General features: G+C 47.3%; 1 pseudogene; it reads left to right on the top strand.

Annotated features, from left to right (window-relative positions):
• Positions 1 to 12,296: 12,296 nt before the first annotated feature.
• LOC139208038 (uncharacterized) lies at positions 12,297 to 15,101 on the top strand (annotated as a pseudogene).
• Positions 15,102 to 15,554: the final 453 nt, after the last annotated feature.

The following is a 15,554-nucleotide window of genomic DNA, read 5'->3' as shown; positions in this document are numbered from 1 at the left end:
GACTCTGGACTCTGGACTGTTCCACCAGAGAGGAGAGGACCCTGGACTCTGGACTCGCCTGATTATTATTATTATAATTATATAATACAGCTCCTCACTCTGAGTGTACATGTCGTTATATATTATTAGTGGTTTTATTTGTATCATTATTATTATTATTACTTTTGTGTTTGAAGTTTATTCTTATTCTTTTGGAGCTGTGTGTAACAAAAAGCAATTTCCCCCTGGGGATTATTAAAGGAACTCTGATTCTGATTCTAATGGCAGTCAATGAGGCACTTCAATTCAAATAATTAAACTGGCATTTAAAGGGTTAAAATTTAAAAAAGGGTGAAAATTATTGAATATATTTTATTTAAAAATATATACTTGAGCAGGTCTGACATCTAATCAAAGGAGATGAAGTTGTATTATTGAAAGTAGTTTTACTACCTTTATGATTGATCTAGTATTTATTATCTTTTGGACCTGACGTCATGTTTGAGTGCTGCTAATGTGATGTTAGCGTTGTGCCCTGTTAACTGATGTCAGATTGCTGCTAGCATAGTTAAGCTACCGTCACATTAATGTGCTCACCTGTTGAATGGGGGGGATGAAGAGGTGGGTCCCCCCCCCCCTCAGTGAGCTGCTTTGTCTCACCTGCCCCCCGCCTTTGATAAATTAGTGTGAACACTCCCCCGATCAGGGAACATTAAGCCGTGTTTGATGTGGAAATGTGATTTAGCCGGTTTGCACAGCGAGCAGCAGAAAGACCTCGACCATCGGCTTCAAAGGCCGCCGCCGCCTGGGGGCCGAGTCCCAGCGGTGGAAGGATCCGTTTTAAAAGGAGGACTGGCTTCAGAGGAAGAGCCCCCCCGAGACATCACAGCATTAAAGCTACTGTAATTAGCCGAGCAGCGAGCCACCAGATCCACGTTAGCTTCTCACCACGGGGGGGGGGGGTCACGTGACTCCGTCATGTGCTGTGAACATCAATTTTTAATGACCCCCCGGTTCATCACAATGACTTCTCGTACGTCTTTATGAATCAATAACTAAAGTCATTGATGATCCGCGGGTTTCTGGTCTGTTCGGAATCCAGCCGGCAGCACGTGTTTATCGTGTCACTGATCATGTGACTAGACATGAACCCACCTGGCGAGGGCGTCGGCCTCTTGTGTCTGTTGAGCACCTGAGGTCACGAGGAGCGCCGAGCTACGTTCCCGCGCTAATGTGATGATATCATGTTGTTTCGTTTAGAAGATGATCTTAAAATGAGTAAAGTTTCAGTTTGTGGTGAAACTGTTGGCGTCAGACTGAGAAACCGTCAGAAGGTCGACTCACCCAAATCTGTCATGGCGTCTTTTACTAGTTTTATTACCCATATTATTGTTTCCCTATTATTCTGCCTTTATTAGCTTTTTGACCTGTTGTAATGTTTGCGTGCTGCTAGCGTAGCGCTGCTAATGTGATGTTAGCTTTGTGCCCTGTTCGATTGCCAGTAGATTAGCTTAGCTCTTCACCACAAACGGAGACTTAAATCATCTTTACTGTGACAAACAGCACAAGTGCAGCAGTTCAAATGGATCTGATATAAAGGTCACATGGTTGGCCCTTTCAAAATAAAGGCGTGATAAAGGCTGTGGACCGACCTGTCTGAGGACATCAGGGTCACTGACTCGTTCCTCAGACGTGCTTTAACGGGTCCACGTCTCTGTATCATTTCTCTCTCTGCTCTTACTCTTGTAACTGTTTTTATATTTGCATTGTTAGTGTTTTAGTGTCTTTCTGCTGTTTTTATCTTAGATTGAAATTCATCTGGATCTTCCCTGCAGTTATTTGGTCCAGTAAACTAAAGGTGTGTGGATACAGCTCTAAAAGTGATCACTTCCTCACTTCAGAATCATTTTACTACGTGTGTGAAGCTGCTGTCAGCACATTTCATCAGTCAAACTTTTACAGCTTAAAGTCTGCCCCCCCCCTTCATCATCCTTCTTCTTCTCTGGTGAGATTTAGTGAAACGTTCGACCACAAAAGCCCGTTTAAGTCTGTCACTTTCCCAGGGTTCCCGGTGCTGCTGCCAAGCCAGAGACATCTGATTTAAGGAATAATAAAACACAGAGAGACGTTTCCCATAATTACAGGCGGCCTTATCTCGGCACGAGAGACGTCGAGAAGAAAAGAGCAGATTCCTCAGCGAGGCTTCGGCCTTCAGACGGACAGAAAGAATCAAAGTGTTTCTGGCTGATTTGAAGCTGATGTGTTGAAGTCGGACTGAATCAGACTCGTCTGTCCTCAGAAATCAGTTCATCTTCTCTTTGTTTCACTTTGTTTTTAGCCTTTTACGTGAATAATTAATGAGAAGAACAGATTTACTTGGTAAACCCGCTGATGGTGCGTTCAGTGGCTGGACGCACCATCGTAGATTACTGCCTCACCTGTACGACCACCTTCTCATTACCGTCCCAATACTCTGAATTTACCTTGAACGTGTTTGGACCAAACCTGAGTGCAGCTCTGAGAACCACTTCACTACTGTTCAGAGCTGTGAAGTCTGACGTCACTCTGGTCCTGGTCCTGGTCCTGGTCTGGCTCAGCTGCTATGTTATTTAGTGAATCCAGCTGTAGGCATTCTACCCTCCCCCACTGAGGGGGGCGGTTTGGCTCAGAGAGTCTGGCAGCAGAGACCAGGATCCTGGAGGACTGCGGTCCTGAAGGTGGAACCGAACCCTGCACTTATCTCAGTTTAGACCCATGTGGGATGGACCCCCCCGCCAACAGGGTCCTTATGGAGCACAGTGCTGCAGTACTATGAAGTACTGATGCTTTTTAAAGCGACGTTCCTGTTCTATCGCTCTCTGCACACATACCAGACTCCATTCATAAAAACACTGATTTTAGCTCAGAGAACAGAGGAGCTGTGACTGTGAGAGTCCAGACCGTTAAAACGCTGAGGTCTGAAATCGTCTTCGTGTGCTGAATATTTCTGAATATGTCTGAACGTCCCTCTAACCTGCGGCGGGGGGGGGGGTCTCCTCCTGAAGGGTTAATGTGGTGTGATGGCCGACATCTTGGCCCGCCATGTGTCATTACTCTAGTGTGGACGGAGGGGCGGCGTGCCGTGCATATTCCCCCACCTCATTAGTGAGCCCCCGCCCTGATGATCATCCCATGTGACACCATCGTTATGAATAATTATCATCTGTAAACCTCGTTTATCCTCTCAGCCTCACCAGCGTGGAGAGGCCGTGAATCAGACGGTAGATTCTGAGGAGGAGGAAGCTCCTACAGCTTCTAATCTCATGTCTTCATCTGTTTGTGACCAGATTAGAACGTTTCTCCATTAAAATCCAAAGGATGTGACGTCTCCGAGCTAACAGCGCTAACAGGGAGCTAACTAGCTAACGTTAGCTTAGTAACACCAGAGTCCGACACAAAGTCCACGTCAGAACAAAATAAAGTTTGATCTGGTGAAGCCAAACAGGAAGGAGACCGACATCAGAGGAAAACTAACGTCAGCGTCAGCAGGACGTTAGATTCATGGAGGACCTTTGGTTAGCTGCTCGCTAACATTAGAGCTAGCTAAACACTGTCAGAGTGGATATGCTAACTGCTAGCTAAACACTGTCAGAGTGGACATGCTAACTGCTAGCTCACCAAATGACGTCACCAGCTATGATCTATGATGCTAACTTATGTCTGACAAACTGTTCATCATCGATAATGTTAATAAATAATGTTACGCCACAAACAGCAATGCAAGCTAAGCTAAGCTAATGTTAGCCAGCTTTGCTGTTACTTAACTTAGCGGCATAGATGTGGTGTTGGTGGAGCCGGTCTGTGGGGGGGATCCCAGGATCTGGTCTATGGTGGGGGGGGGACTCAGGACTCTGATGTGCTCTGATTTGTCTGTCTGATGCATACGGCTAACGATGCCAATGCTAATTAATTAGCATCTCATTTTGCTGAGCGGGGGGCCTGACAGGAAATGGGAGCTGGACCATAACGGTGCCCCCCCTCGCCTGGGAGGCTCCCACTAATTGGGTCAGGATCAGTGACTGGATGAGGATCAGGGGACAGATAATAGATGGAGGAGGAGGATGAAGCTGTGGCGGAGCGACAGCGCCCACAGCTGATCTGAGATCATCTCTGATCAGGTCACAGCGGTCTGTAAATGTCAGGATCTCTGAGGCTCCACACCAGACTCCATTCAAAAAACTGGGGAAATAAGAGCACCTTTCTACAGTCATATGGATGTCACATAAAAGAGGAAACTAGTATTACTGGTACCACGAGTACTTCAGTGTAAAAGTACACCTGATGCAGAGTAATCTACCTGATATTACTGATTCTGATTATTGATCCTTCATGTGTTCATCACTTTGATGTAGTTTAGTCTGTAATGATTATTGATTACAGATCGTTTGAATAATCTGAATCTGCAGGAAATACTTCAGTGAAGTATAAATACCTCTGAACACTTCACTGGTGAAGGGTGTTTCTGTGTCTGTCCGGTGCCACCATTGTTCAGCTAACCAGTTTAACCATTGAAAGCCTTTTTATGCTACAGCCAGCTTTATGCTAAGCTAACAGCAGGGTAGCAGCCCAGAGTGTCACCGTTCGAAGGTCGTCCAGACGTGCAGCCTGAGCTCAGGAGGAAGAAACAGAGCGCTCAGACCTGCAAACCTCACAGAATCCATCGAGCCACCACCGAGAGAGCTGAAACTGTTAGCCTATCTTAGCACAAAGACTGGATGCACAGGGAAATTGTTAGCCTAGCTTAGCACAAAGACTGGAATCTAGGAGAAATTATTAGCCTAGCTTAGCACAAAGACTGGAAGCAGACATAAACTATTAGCCTAACGCTAACTGTGTGTTAACTTAGATGCTAACTGTGAGCTAACCTAGATGCTAACTGTGAGCTAACCTAGATGCTAACTGTGAGCTAACCTTGATGCTAACTGTGAGCTAACCTAGATGCTAACTGTGAGCTAACCTAGATGCTAACTGTGAGCTAACCTAGATGCTAACTGTGAGCTAACCTAGATGCTAACTGTGAGCTAACCTAGATGCTAACTGTGAGCTAACCTAACCCAGTTTAACTTCCATCAAACAGATTAATTCCTCAGCTTCAGTCTGACTTTGTGTCGGAGAGGAAACTCATTTTACAGGTTTGCTCCGCAGGTCCACATCCTCTGAGTAACCTTCACTTCCTGTGTGTTAATGTGTAAAAAGCTCTCACGTTGATTAGTTGTGTTTCTAGACTTTATATCGGCTGTAAAGACGAAGAGCAGAATAATAATAATAAGAGAGGAAATAAATGAGGTCCTGTTGCGTCATCATCAGTCTGCAGCTCCGAATCTTTTCTCTCATTATTCCTCACAAACATGACGGGAAACGTGCGGAGGGACAAACATGTTTGTGTGAAATGGGCCTTTAATTAACAGCTTTAATGAGGATAGAATACTGATTTTAAGTCAACGTGTGATTTCAGCACTTTGGTGTTTTAAAGGGTTCATTCACACAAAATAACTGGTGGAGGCAGCAGAGCAGCAGCTCCTGTGTCCTGTTCTCTAAAATCCCTGTTTTAGTGAATGTAGTCTGGTGTGTGTGCTGTTTGTGGTTAAACCAAAACTGGACCAGTTCCACTTTTACAAGCTACCAGTCACTCAGACAGCAGGATGTGGACACAGAGGACCAGGGGGAGAAACAGGGGAGTGACCCTTTAACATGGCCGAGGTCTCGGCACCGTCAGCTTGTTATTTGTGATGTTTGCGTCTCTGATTGTTTTTCTTGTCTCTGGATGAGTCTCGGAGATAATCTCTGATGAAACCGATGATCAGTTCACACAGAAAGTTTTCCATGAGAGCAGCAGATTTCACATCTCATCAAACACTTTCCACACTCTCCAATCTTAAAGCGGAGCAGATTAAAGGGGAATTACAACATAATCTTAAATAATCCAAACAGCACGGACACTCGAGTGCAGAGTTATTCTGAGGTCTGACAACTCTGTCAATCAACACCCGGATTACAGTTAAAATTAGCACGAAAACTTGCTGTTAATTTCTCCTGCGTCTTCACACATGATTAATCTGAACGCAGCCTTCGCAGATCAAACTGATTAAACACATAATGGATTTAATATTTCTCCTCCCGCTGATGATGCTGCTGCTGCTCTGAAGCCGCTTCTCCTCTTTCGCTCTGACAGGAAGAGATTAGCAAACCAGGTCTTTATGTTCAGACCTACAGCAGGAGGCTACGGTGGCCACGAGGGGCCAAACGGACGGCAGCACATCAGAGACGCCGCCTCTGTTTCTGAACACACACTTCATCATTCTTTTATTCAACGGCAGGTGACAGGTGATGTAACTCTGGCTGCAGCAGAGCTTCTGTGAGGTAAAAGTAGTGTTTTTGTCAATGGAGTCTGGTGTGTTTGGTGTCTGACAGACAAAGTTACATGTTGGAGATGTTACATCACATTTATTTGCAGTAATGTGTCCAAAAAAGTCTGAAAGTTTATTTTGTCAACATGTCAAACCGGTAAATGAACTCAAAGGAGTTAAAAACGCTGCTTTTATGATTAGTAATTATCAGTTGATTTACTTAACTATCTGCTGAATCTGACCCAGGATCAGTTTTTTGAAGCAGCTTTCACCTGGATGGGGTTTAAAAGAAGTCCTTCAGGTGAGCAGGCTGAACCTGTGACAGAGCAGCAGGTCAAAGGTCACGGCTGACGTGGTGATCCAGGTTGGAGTCTGAGACTAAATCATGGAGGCTGGAGGCCATGTTAAGAGGACAACTAGCATAGCATTTGTATGCTAACTGTTAGCATAGCAGTCTGCACCTGTAGACCGTATGAACGAAGAGGACCCACTGGTCTGTGGAGCCTCCAGTTTCACGGGCGTCGCCATCTTGGTTTTTAGGAACAAGAGGTGATGTTTCTGCCACTAAAGACCTCTTCTGATTGGTCAGTGAGCAGGTAGCCCCACCCTAAAGCCCCCCCCCTCTTCCTGGTCTATCTTCCTCTAAATGGACCATAATTGACTAAATGAACTGAAGAAGACTGTAAACTAGAGACTGAGAGCAGAAACTGTTCACTGAGCTGATAAATCAGGAGAGAAGTCTCCTCATTTCCTCATTGACTTCCATCCAATCAGACTTCTGTTTGGAGCCAGTGGAGTCGCCCCCTGCTGGACACTAGAGAGGAAGCAGCTTTAAGGCTCTTCAGCATCGGCTTCACTGTTCAGACCCAGAGGACACCGACACTCTTTACAGACTGATACCGACCAATCAGAGGACGCTTCTTTACAGACTGATACCGACCAATCAGAGGACGCTTCTTTACAGACTGATACCGACCAATCAGAGGACGCTTCTTTATACAGACTGATACCGACCAATCAGAGGACGCTTCTTTACAGACTGATACCGACCAATCAGAGGACGCTTCTTTACAGACTGATACCGACCAATCAGAGGACGCTTCTTTACAGACTGATACCGACCAATCAGAGGACGCTTCTTTACACAGACTGATACCGACCAATCAGAGGACGCTTCTTTATAGACTGATACCGACCAATCAGAGGACGCTTCTTTATACAGACTGATACCGACCAATCAGAGGACGCTTCTTTATACAGACTGATACCGACCAATCAGAGGACGCTTCTTTATAGACTGATACCGACCAATCAGAGGACGCTTCTTTACACAGACTGATACCGACCAATCAGAGGACGCTTCTTTATAGACTGATACCGACCAATCAGAGGACGCTTCTTTACAGACTGATACCGACCAATCAGAGGACGCTTCTTTATACAGACTGATACCGACCAATCAGAGGACGCTTCTTTATACAGACTGATACCGACCAATCAGAGGACGCTTCTTTATACAGACTGATACCGACCAATCAGAGGACGCTTCTTTATAGACTGATACCGACCAATCAGAGGACGCTTCTTTATAGACTGATACCGACCAATCAGAGGACGCTTCTTTACACAGACTGTGATTTAAATGCTGTGAGCTGATTGGTGATTGGCTGTGGAGGAACTCGTTTATTGTCCTGAACTGTGTCTGTGTGTCACCGTGAACCTCGCCATGTGACCTTTCCCCCGTCATGACAGGCGCCTGCTCATGATCCTGAATCAGACGCCTAAAACGTGTAACGACGGAGCTGTGTTTAATGGTTGCCATGACAGCCTCACCACGACCAAACCGTAAGATGTTTGACGCTGACTGTGACTGACCCCAGATCAGAAACATGGTGCTCACACACAGCAGCTGTAGAGGTGGCTGATGGGGGGAAGAGGTGGCTGATGGGAGGCGGAGGAGGATGGCGGTGTTTACTCAGCTGGTGTCCTTCGTCCTGTCTCTTCGGTTCGTGGTCGGCGGCCTCGAGGCGTCTCTGCTCCACACTTCCTGTGTTTGTCGTGTCCGTCGGATCAGTGACAGCAGCGACTGACTCACGCCGGCTCTCACCTTTCACCAACGCCGGGACACCTGAGGACTCCAGGCCCCCGCCCTCGCCATCGGGACCGACAGGGACGCCAACAGAAACAGGAGCTGCAGGAGGTCCAGATCAGCTGGTGGGAAACTGGCTGCTCCACCAAACTATACTTTGTTTTTCAGGATTTCTACGTGACTCTTGTGGCCTCAGACTGTTTACAGCTTCATCAACAGAAATCGTCCGGCGACGAGGACGTTAAAGCTTCCTGTTTCACGTTAGGGGTGTTTCACTCACGTGTCTCTGATAAATCTGGGGAATTTGGCTGAAAAGCTCAACGAAAAGATCTGAAAACAAAGATAACATGGGCAGCAGAGAGTTCTTTCATCCAGCTAATAGATTTGGTTCACGTGTTCATGTGTTTATTGGTGTTTCTTTAAATGATAGCATCTGTTTGTTTTATGCTAACATTAAAGCTAATGTTACATGTTAAAATTAAATCACAGATATTTTAATAGTTATTATGACCACCTGAAACTTGAATTTAGGATTTCTTCTGGGTAGTTCTAACTAGTCAGAATTTCATTTTTAGCATCTTAAAGACACGTCTTCCCGTCTTTATCGGCTCGTGTCTACAACTCAAGTTTCACTTAATGATCATAATAATGATCATTATTATTATAATAATGTTGTAGTTGACTGTAGTTGTGTGTGTAGTAGTACTGTTGTAGTTTACTTAAATTCAGGATTTCTTCAATGGACTTCTGACTGGTCAGAATTTCAAATGATGAAATCTTTAGTTCAGATGTCTCAGTGTCTTTATTTTTTCTTCTCTCCAACTAGAATGAGACTCTTTGTTTTGTTGCTGTGAGGATGATGAGAAGAAGAAAAGAAGAAGAATGGTAATAACAGTAATAATAAGTAATGTAGTTGTTGAGGCCGACGTCCTCTGAAGATAAAACTTGTTGAAACAATAGAGAGAATCAGAGAAGTTGGAATCAGAGCTCATTAATTATTCATGACCCAGCTCGCCGCCTCTCGTCCTCTCATCATTAATTGATTGTTGTTGTGAGCGACTCGACAAACAATCTGAAACAAAAACAGGCTCCACGGTGAGCGGCGACATCGCCACGACCACCGCCACATGATGAAACGGCGCCCGAGGCCACAAAATAATGAGTCCACGACGGCGCTGCATCAGGACGCTGTCTGTGGGGGGGGGCAGGACTCCGAGCCCTGGTCCAGCAGAGACCCAGAACCCTTTAGACCCAATCAGAACCGGTTCTGGACGGACCAGAGGAGGTGAGACCGCTTCAGGACCCGAGACCTGATCCAAAAAGGTCTCAGTCTGAAGGTAACCGAAGCGTCGGGCGTGTGTGCTGCCGGGGATCAGGGCGTCCTGATCCTGAGGCTGTAATCGTCCAAAGCTGCTGACCTGAGCACTTTAATGAAATCCGTCTTATCGGGGCTGATTACTTCCTGGTGATTACAGCGGTGAACCAGCTGCAGCCCAAAACACCGGCAGGAGGAACCGGAGCAGAACTTCCCTCCGTGACGTGTTTCGTCTTAAACCTAAAAATCTGGTGTCACCGCTGAAGTCCTTTAGGGGAGGAAGGTCACGGTCTTCCTCCCTAAATAGACTTGGGCAGAGGAAAGCTCCAGAAGTGTGACAAACAAAAGCTGAAGTCTGAGACGTGAAATTTAACAACAGATTAATTCAGCCTGAAGCAGCAGAGGAGTCACTCTCAGCGCCGTGGTCGTTGTCATGGTCGTCGTGGTCGTTATCGTTATCGTGGTCGTGGTCGTTGTGGTTGTTGCCGTGGTCGTGGTCGTTGCCGTGGTCGTGGTTGTTGTGGTTGTCATGGTCGTTGCCGTGGTTGTTGTGGTCGTCGTTGTCGTGGTCGTCATGGTCGTTGTCGTGGTGATGTTGGTACTGTTGGTGCTGTTTTTTATGAGCTGGTGGATGAATAAAGATATTTTGAATGGATGAGAGTTGCTGTGATCGGTAACGGTTTCCATGGTGACAGCATGTCATTCTAACACATCAGGAGCCCCCACCATGTGACACAGTGGTCACTGAGATCAGGTTGCTCTAAACCTAGAACTCCCCCGGGCTGATGATGAAGATGGTGATGAAGATGGTGATGGTGACGGTGATTAAGATGGTGGTGATAAATATGGTGATGGTGATGATGATGATGATGATGATGATGATGATGATGATGAAGATGGTGATGATGGTGATGATGATGATGGTGATGATGGCGATGGTGGTGATGGTGATGATGGTGATGGTGGTGATGATGGTTATGGTTATGGTGATGGTGGTGATGGTGGTGATGATGATGGTGAAGATGGTGATGATGGTGATGATGGTGATGATGATGGTGATGTGATGGTGATGATGGTGATGGTGATGGTGATGGTTATGGTGATGGTGATGGTGGTGATGGTGGTGATGATGGTGATGGTGGTGATGATGGTGGTGATGGTGATGGTGGTGATGGTGATGATGATGATGGTGATGGTGATGATGGTGATGATGATGGTGATGGTGATGGTGATGGTGATGATGGTGATGATGGTGATGGTGGTGATGATGGTGATGGTGGTGATGGTGATGATGATGATGGTGATGTGATGGTGGTGATGATGGTGATGATGGCGATGGTGGTGATGGTGATGATGGTGATGGTGGTGATGGTGGTGATGATGGTGGTGATGGTGATGGTGGTGATGGTGATGATGGTGATGGTGGTGATGATGGTGATGGTGGTGATGGTGATGATGATGATGGTGATGGTGATGGTGGTGATGATGATGGTGATGGTGATGGTGATGGTGATGGTGATGGTGGTGATGATGATGGTGATGATGGTGATGGTGGTGATGGTGATGATGGTGATGGTGATGGTGATGGTGATGGTGGTGATGGTGGTGATGGTGATGGTGGTGATGATGATGGTGATGATGATGATGGTGATGGTGATGGTGGTGATGATGATGGTGATGATGATGGTGATGGTGATGGTGGTGATGATGGTGATGGTGATGGTGATGGTGGTGATGGTGGTGATGATGGTGATGGTGGTGGTGATGATGATGGTGATGGTGGTGATGATGATGGTGATGGTGATGGTGGTGATGGTGATGGTGGTGGTGGTGATGGTGATGATGGTGATGGTGATGGTGATGGTGGTGATGATGATGGTGATGATGATGGTGATGGTGATGGTGGTGATGATGGTGATGGTGGTGATGATGATGGTGATGGTGGTGATGGTGATGGTGGTGATGGTGATGGTGATGATGGTGATGGTGGTGATGATGATGGTGATGGTGGTGATGGTGGTGATGATGATGATGATGATGGTGATGGTGGTGATGATGATGGTGATGGTGGTGATGGTGGTGATGATGATGATGATGATGATGATGATGATGATGATGATGGTGATGATGGTGATGGTGATGGTGGTGATGGTGATGATGATGATGATGATTGCCGTGTCTTGGCGTGTTGGCGTGCTGTTGGCGTGTTGAAGTGTACCTTTGTCTCTGATGGGATTAGGTCATGTGACGTGTGGCTGTGATGTGGCCGCAGCAGTTGGCAGCTTATCTGCCGTTTTCATTAAGTGAGTGAATAAAGGAGCAGAGTGGGAGGTCGTCTCGTCCTCTAATCTTTAATACATCTTTGATAAAGGAAGCTCAGTCATGTGATTAAAGTTTGAAAGGAGCAGCGCTGGTTTAATCATCCTCCTTTAAGATTTAAGAGGATTTAATGATGAATCTGAAGTGAACATCACGTTACACTTCCTGTTTTACTGCTCGGTCACATCCCACACTCCACAGGGGGGTCATGGTGATGATGATGGTGATGATGGTGAAGATGGTGATGAGGAAGATGATGATGATGATGGTGACGATGGTGACGATGATGATGGTGATGGTGACGATGACGATGATGATGGTGATGGTATGTCACATGGTATGAAGAGATGATAACTTTGTCGCCATCAGTCAGATGTGATATTTACTGATGTCATTTAACGGCGTGGCTGTGGCTCACAGGTAGAGCGGGGCGGATCGACCCCCGGCTCCTAGTCAGCGTGTTAAGGTGTCCTGGGCTCAGACCCTGAACCCCAACGGAAGCAGCTTCAGTGTGCGAAAGAGCCTCCTGAGTGAATGACTACAGACCATTTAATGTACCCCACAAACTACTGGAGTTAGTGAACGCAATGCTAACTCTTTGCTTTGAAAGTAACACCACAAAATGTTCATTCATTTACAGGAAACACAGCTTTTGAACAGCTATCACGTTCTGAGCTGTTAGCGAACATCTCACGAGGCGTTTAGGGCCACGTGTCCAAGAGATGTGTTGTCTTCCCTTGATGTTTTTGGGCACTTTGCGTGGTTCTGTGATAAAGGCCAAAAATTGTTGATCTCAATTATTCATGGGGAGCAACACGAGAATATACTAATTAGCATAATGCCATCGTATGTGAGGCAACAATTATGTTAATCCCTGTGAGGGCTTCAGGTCAGAGAAGCTCAGGGAGAGAAACACACACTCTCATCTCATTGGTATGAAGAGAAACCTGTCTGTTAGCCTGTGTCTGTTAGCCTCAGTCTGTTAGCCTCAGTCTGTTAGCTTGTGTCTGTTAGCCTGTGTCTGTTAGCTTGTGTCTGTTAGCCTGTGTCTGTTAGCCTCAGTCTGTTAGCTTGTGTCTGTTAGCCTGTGTCTGTTAGCCTCAGTCTGTTAGCTTGTGTCTGTTAGCCTGTGTCTGTTAGCCTCAGTCTGTTAGCCTGTGTCTGTTAGCCTGTGTCTGTAAGCCTCAGTCTGTTAGCTTGTGTCTGTTAGCCTGTGTCTGTTAGCTTGTGTCTGTTAGCCTGTGTCTGTTAGCCTCAGTCTGTTAGCTTGTGTCTGTTAGCCTGTGTCTGTTAGCCTCAGTCTGTTAGCCTGTGTCTGTTAGCTGGCATCTGTTAGCCTGTGTCTGTTAGCCTGTGTCTGTTAGCCTGTGTCTGTTAGCCTCAGTCTGTTAGCCTGTGTCTGTTAGCCTGTGTCTGTTAGCCTGTGTCTGTTAGCCTGTGTCTGTTAGCCTCAGTCTGTTAGCCTGTGTCTGTTAGCCTGTGTCTGTTAGCCTGTGTCTGTTAGCCTCAGTCTGTTAGCCTGTGTCTGTTGGCCTGTGTCTGTTAGCTGGCGTCTGTCCCGTCCAGCAGCCTCTCTGTCCCCTTCCTCTGGTGCTGGTGTTCCACAGGGGAGCGGATGTATTGAAGCATTAAAGGGCACATTTAAGCCCATTTGCAGCCTCAGAAGAAGAAGTGAGGCTCTCTGGATCTTTAATGTCGTGTCCACAGGACAAACGCACATCAAAGGCAGAGGACGTCCTGACGCTCAATGAAACACTTCTGGATTAAGGAGGGGGGGTACGGGGGGGGGCAGGTGGCCCCCAGACTGTCCTCTCTGGCAGAGCCACTCCAACCGCCGCCTCGCGTTGCTCTATCCTTCCTCTATCCTTCCTCTATCCTTCCTCCCAATGCAAACTAAATCCAGACGAGGGGGGGCTCTTAGAATTCCTGCAGGAGGGAGATTCAACCCCCCCCCACACTGTTCTGCCTCTCTTATCATCACGGTGCCGGGGGAGACAATACACAGAAGGGGGGGGGGGTATTTGCATGCAAAGGTAACTCACTCCTGCCCTGCCCCCCCCCCCGCGCACGGCAGCTAACACCAGTGTGACAGACGAGTCAATAAAAGGTTTCTTACATTAAATGTTTACTGTGCTATCAGCAGCGTCTCACGTTCCTTCTTCTCCACTGGGTCTATTTTCACGCTTTCCTGTTCTAACCACCAGCTGTACATTTACATTTAAGACCTGTGCACATATTTCTCACTTCTTGTGGTGATAATCTTGTTACTTCTGTAGCTTTATACCTAAATCACTAGCTAGCTTATTAAAGCTAAAACCTCTACGATGGCTTCTCTCACCATGGCCCCCAGTAGTCGCTGCGGGCCGACCTAGCTTAGCTCCTACTCCCCCGGCGGTTCCCACGCAGCCGGGAAACCAGGGCGGCTGGGTGACTGTCCGGAGGAAACATAGTCCAAAGGAGAAGCCCACGGTGCTCCACCACCTTCAGGTCTCCAACCGGTTCTCCCCACTCAGCGACACACCCGCTGAGAACCAGACTGTGGTCATCAGAAGCTCCACAGTCAGGACCGTGAAGCTAGCGGCACCGGCGAACACAGTGAAGTGCATCCTGGGGGCCAGAGCGGGAGACACTGAATCACAGCTAACACTGCTGGGGAAGGATGAGCGTGGGTTTGGTAAGATCGTAATTCACGTCGGCGTTAATGACACCAGATTACACCAATCAGAGGTCACTGAAGTTAAAGTGGAGTCGGTGTGTAACTTTGCTAAAACAATGTCAGACTCCGTAATTTTCTCTGCCCCCCCCCAACCTGACCAGTGATGACATGTACAGCCGCATGTCATCATTTAACCTGTGGAGGTGGAGCCCAGCTAACAACGAGGGCTTCATAGAGAACTGGCAGTCCTCCTGGGGAAGACCTGGTCTCATGAGAAGAGACGACCTCCATCCCACTTTGGACGGAGCTGCTCTCTGATCTAGAAATATGGAGAAGTTTATTAGTCCTAAAACTTGACAGTCCAGAGCTGAGACCAGGAGACAGAGCTTAGACCAGGAGGCAGAGCTGAGACCAGGAGGCAGAGCTTAGACCAGGAGGTAGAGCTTAGACCAGGAGGCAGAGCTGAGACCAGGAGGTAGAGCTTAGACCAGGAGACAGAGCTTAGACCAGGAGGCAGAGCTGAGACCAGGAGGTAGAGCTTAGACCAGGAGGCAGAGCTGAGACCAGGAGACAGAGCTTAGACCAGGAGGCAGAGCTGAGACCAGGAGGCAGAGCTGAGACCAGGAGGCAGAGCTGAGACCAGGAGGTAGAGCTTAGACCAGGAGGCAGAGCTGAGACCAGGAGGCAGAGCCCAGACCAGGAGGCAGAGCTTAGACCAGGAGGCAGAGCTGAGACCAGGAGACAGAGCTTAGACCAGGAGGCAGAGCTGAGACCAGGAGACAGAGCTTAGACCAGGAGGCAGAGCTGAGA

The sequence above is a fragment of the Pempheris klunzingeri genome, chromosome 10, assembly GCF_042242105.1.
Source record: "Pempheris klunzingeri isolate RE-2024b chromosome 10, fPemKlu1.hap1, whole genome shotgun sequence".
NCBI classification, from domain to species: Eukaryota; Metazoa; Chordata; class Actinopteri; order Acropomatiformes; family Pempheridae; genus Pempheris; species Pempheris klunzingeri.
This window is presented reverse-complemented; position numbering and strand designations above follow the sequence as displayed.